Consider the following 6,000-nt stretch of genomic DNA (forward strand, 5'->3'; position numbering starts at 1 on the left):
TACTTTCTTTACACATCTAGCTGGAAATTATCACCTTCACTTTCTATGTTTTCCAACAAAGTCTGATTTTAGTTTTCAAAGTCAGATGTTTATGGATTGTAGTCTCTAGATTCTACACTACTATGCTATGAATCTGAAAGTGATAGAATATTGCCAGTCTTTAAATATTAATCTTTGCCTCTTTATATTAAAATGACAATAAATAAAATCAAGTCTGAACATTTTAATGAATTTTGGCATAAGATCTATAAAGAATATTTGAAAGATTTTAAGAGTTCTCAACAATTTATAAAGATGAAAGTAAAGTATTTTCAAGTTAGTGGACAGGACAGTGGATTGTGATAGTGTCATTAACATCCAGAAAGAAGACATTGATTAATTGAGGGTCAGAGTAAAACACTGATAAACAGTGAGATAAAGAAACAGCTAAGACTATTTTTATAAAAAACAAAAATAACACGCTATACAGAAATATCAGTTTAAATTTTCAAAAATTGGCTGAAACATTTTAAACTGTAAAACCTAGACCATTTTAAAAGCTCTTTGGTATTATTTCAAAAAAACTATAAGCAACTTAAAAACAAATGATAGTTACCAGTCATCATTTTTTTAAAAGGATGTTGAAGATGAAGTACAGTTAAACACTGCATCTCATTCTCTGACACATAAGGTTGATGGCTCACTGCTTCTTAGACTGACACCAAGCACTGACGACCTAAATTTTGCCTTCCACGTGAAGTCAGAGAAAAATAATACCAATTATTGTAATGTGTAAAACATCCACTTTTATGTGTTCAGTGTTTGCTTGGAGGATGTCATTCTAGACAGCATTATCATCCTGTGTGTTTCCTACGTTAACACTGACATAGCCATTTAAGCAATATCACCATTTCCTTTTCCTGGCAAGAGTATCCTGAACAGGATCCTAAGTGCTCAAGTTTGCTGTTTTTCATATTCACTCTTTAGTTAGTCTATCAAAGCATCACACCATTACATTTTCATACATGAAAAATTTTGACAATAAGCAGTGTATGCGTTCATACCAAAGATCAGATTGTTAGAGAGTCAGAAAATCAGAGATCTTTCCCAGTAAGCTTTACTAACTAGATGAAGGATGCAATTAATTATGAAACACTAACAAAGCAGAGGAAGGTGTAAACTACAAATGCAAACAAGTTCTATGTCCAATCACTCTATACAGAAGGGAGTTGTTTTGGTCATGAAATATCTCCATCTTATACTTTGACAGGTACATTGCTTAGCTGACATTTTCTACAGATCAGTGCCCCATAAATTCATACAGTTTATCTTTTGTTACTGTAAACTGGAGGTTAGCCAACTTTGTCAGATGTATCTTGTTTTTAATCTCATCTTTGTCATTAAAAGTATTTGAGATTTTGGACATATACTGCGTTGTTCTAAACCTTATTTTTGTCATACATCAAATACAATCCTGTAGACATGATTAAATAAGATAATGTATGTAATACACTTAACACAGTGTCTAAAATATAGGAAGAATTCAATTAAGGCTGCTGTTGTAACCCTAGCACTTTTCTACTCTCACCTTTTGAAAGTCTTCTCTCTAAAAGTAGGAACCTTATAATGGGAACAGAGCCTAGTCTCTAATACATGTAATTTAATATATTGCCTTGGCAGTGTTTCTAGCAAAACGTTTAGGTTAGAGAGATATTGTTCTTCTACACTGGGAGCTACAAAATGCTGAAGAATGCATGATAGCATTTTGTTTTTCAACTTGACTCAACTACACACATTGATCGGGGTTTCAGGTTATATATACTGAGTTCACCTTTGCATCCAACCCCTGTTGAAGTTAACGCCATTCTTTTGCTGCATTGATCTTTGGTGAAACAAAGTCCGTCTGGCATTATTCCCAGGTATATCGGCTATAGTTCAAGGTCAAAACTTCCTGTACTCCCGAAAGCCACCTGACACCCTTAATAAGGTTTATTTCTTTGTGCCTGTGTCTCATGCCCAGAAACTCCCTTGAACTCCCTTCCTACTGGCTCAAATCCCGGTCAATTCAAAAGAGATTTCACTCCTCTTATAACTCCCTTCTTTATGTCCATTTTATGTACAGAAAAACTTTCTTATAAGTGCAGCTTGAAGACCCCAAGTCATCATGACTGACTAACCTGAATCAGCTACCCCTTCAATTTTTCAATTTTTATCAAGCAGTCTTTTCTATTGTGACTTTTGAATCTACTCTCATTTATACATTCGTATTCCAGCCTTTAGAACCAGAGAATACTCTTCTGTTAAGAGATCCACAAATTTTTACCAATTTTTATATGTTACACGTTTATATTATTATAGTTTTGTCTCACAGTTTCAAGGCTTCAAGACACTTCCAAGAGGTTTCATAACATGAATGAGAAACATAAACAATTTTTCATTAGGGTTTAGGGATGATGAAAATGTAGATATAATTACTCAATGTTCTTTTCTATCAGCATTCATTTGAGTCTCCATGTGGTTATTGGACTGCAAAGAAATTCCCCTTCCTATCATCTCCTTTTGCTCTAAATGTATAATAGATTTCTTATGGGAGGACAACATCAAAAAGAGAACAATGTCCAATGCACTTATAATTAACTACTCCCTCTCATCTGGTGTCTGGCCTTCCAGAAAATCTTACATACCTCTCCCCATACAAATGGCAGAGATTTTATGATAAATATCCTTTTTATCACTCTTGACTAGTGATAAAAATTGTGTCAGTTAATTTCTAATACTGTAACACTATAACCCATTTCTCTTTTGATATGTCATGGCAAGCAAAGTTAATCTCTTATCCCATTGATCCCCAATGAGTTGCGAAGTATCTAGTTTGTGTCATGTCATTGGAATGCCTCTGTTGTTCCTCAATTATAATTTTCAGTTGGCTGTATTTTTCTTTCAATTAGGTTATTAGGAACAAACATTAGCAAAATTTCTGAACCAGTAGCATTCTCAAAAATCCTTTCCAAAACTAGGGAGCGAGAAAAAGAAAGGGGTTATAATGTATCCTCTCTCTCTTTTCTCTCTTTTCCAAATGGCAGGAGATAATAGCAATAAAAATTATAGACCTTCCACCTAAGACTCTATGACAATCATTTTATCTCTGTGTATATATATATGTGTGTGTCTGTATATACAGGCATGTCTAAAGCAAAAGGCATAATGTTAGTCATAATGTTTTTTCCTACTGTTTTCTTTATAGAGCAGTTAACCACTCCAAGAGGTAGTTATTCATGCAGTCTTCACAAGGTCCTAGAGCAGATTCAACTTTTGATTTTGATGTTTGGTTTCAAGAACCATATAGTAAAATATGATGGCTGAAATAGTACTTGAAACATTCTGACATTGGGTATACCAGTGAACCTTATTATGATCCTAGGGTTATTCTACTCATATTTATATTCATATGTATTATAAACATGCCAGGCACTCTAAAATTGAATAAAGTAAATGACTCCATAATGTAAAACAAAATTATTGGGAATCTGTTTATTGTAGCTTGTTATAACCACATATATCTAGCAAGAAAATCATGGAATAAATGAACTAGACAGACGATCAGTTACCAGCTTTGGCCTACCATAAACCAAGGAGAAAAGTACAAATAACATTAGTCATTGCTAAGGCTACTGTGAGTCAGTAAACAAGCAAACATACTAACAAAATTAGACCAGGTGTGGTGGCTCACACATATAATCTCAGCACTTGCACTTTGAGAGTCTGATGCAGAAAGATCATTTTAGCCCAAGAGTTTAAGATCAGCTGGGCCAAATAGGGAAACCCTGTCTCTTAAAAACAAAACAAAACAACAAACAAAACAAACAAAGAACTTATCTGGGCGTAGTAAAGCACTCCTATGGTCTCAGCTTCTCGGGAGGCAGAGGTGAAAGCATTGCTTGAGCCCAGGAGATCAAGGCTGCAGTGAGCCGTGGTTACATCACTGTGCTCAGTGGGAGTGACAGAGCGAGACACTGTCTTAAAAAATAAAATACAATAGCACTTAAAAAAACTCTAAATGTATAAAGTATATCAGTTGCAGATGAATCTTTGCAGAATGAACATGATTATCATCATTAATTTAAATATTTGACACTGTGTCAGGCAGTGTGTTACCTACCAGGGATAAAGTAACAAGTGACACCACTTCTGACTTCAGTATAACCTCATCTTAACATTCAAATTGCAGCAATTCATGTTTCAAATAAAATATTAAACATAAGCTTACTATTTCTTCCTTTAAAATAAGAGACGAAGGAGATAAGAAATGCCTGTTTAAATTTGTATTTTGAATCTTGTCCTTGAATAAATGAAAAGTATTAACATTGGAATTTCCTTGATCCTGCCTATAACTAAGTAGAAGTGCTCCATGGTTGTGTAATACTATGCAACTATTTCAAATAAAAGGAGTTTGGGTTGGGCTATTTATATTTCTAATCAAATTTCTAGCTTGAATCCTGCTGAGTCTAATTTTATTTGGAGTCCCTGAAAAGACCCCTTAGAATAGCTTATCTGCGTCATGTAGTCACGAGTTCTCACTACATTATAAGCCATTCAAAATTTTAGATTCACATTTTAATGGGAAACTTTCAGCATAAAAGCCACAGCACTCAAATTATTGCTGTGAATACCAAATTATTCATATTAGCATATTCATATCAATAAATTATCTTATTTTTCGACCCAAATCGTTTTCAATTAATCTCTCATCAGGGCAATCAGAACTGTTTTGTCATTCTAGAATTAGAGGATTTGCCAATGCATTCTCCATTCCCACTACATTTTCATCAGCCTTACATTTAACCTTTTTTTTGTGAAATGATATATCTACAGCTGAACAGATTCAGGGACTTGAGGAAATCAAGCAGTGTTGATACAAAATTGTCTGTCTAATTCAATAAAAGAATGCCTAATGAACCAAATGCATTTTTATCATCATTTAATAAATATTTTGCCCAATCCTGTCTATCTTTTGCAAGCTATTAAATAATTTTATAATTTTCTTTGTTTTTAGCAGTTTCCCAACCATGGCGCTCTTGTCATTTTGGACCAGATAATTTTGCATTAGAGGACAATTTTATACATTGTAGGGTGTTTAACATTATTCGTGGTCTCCACTACATGTCAGTGGCACCTGCATATTTATGATATTCAGAACAGTCTAAAGAATTGTCACATGTCCTCCAGGGGACAAAATCGACCATGTTTGTATTATATATAAATTTAATGAAATGTAATATAGTGAAAATGTAAAACAAGAATTAGTTTTCCTGAATATTTTCACTGTTCACTATATGCTAAGCACTGAGGTGGCTACTAAGATGCATAAGATCTTCCAGAGGTGTAGATGCCAGGAGATTTAAGCCTACATTGTAAATGATGGATTACATTCTTAAGAAGAATCCAAGGAGCTTAAATTCTACTTAGAACATGAGAACTTAGGTAAGAGCCCATGAAAAATTTTAGTTCCTCATTTTTCCATCCTGGGACTCTTCAGATGGTTCTGCATGTGATCCAAAAATCCTATAAAATCACAGACTCTTCATAGTGATATCTTGAAAATCAAGTAAAATATTAAAATAGATCCATCTTATTATTGTCCAAAAAGAGAATTGGAGAGGGGAACTCATAGACACCAAAGTTTTTGGTAGTGTAACTTTATGCCTTCTGATTCCACTAATCTTTAAAAGGATAATAAGATGACATATAAATACATTCCAGGCTGGAATGCAGTGGCGCAATCTCAGCTCACTGCAAGCTCTGCCTCCTGGGTTCAGGCCATTCTCCTGCCTCAGCCTCCCGAGTAGCTGGGACTACAGGTGCCTGCCACCACACCTTAGCTAATTTTTTTGTATATTTAGTAGAGATGGGGTTTCACCATGTTAGCCAGGATGGTCTCGATCTCCTGACCTCGTGATCCGCCTGCCTTGGCCTCCCAAAGTGCTGGGATTATAGGCATGAGCCACTTCGCCGGGCCAATAT

Source organism: Papio anubis, chromosome 3 (genome assembly GCF_008728515.1).
Source record: "Papio anubis isolate 15944 chromosome 3, Panubis1.0, whole genome shotgun sequence".
Lineage (NCBI taxonomy): Eukaryota > Metazoa > Chordata > Mammalia > Primates > Cercopithecidae > Papio > Papio anubis.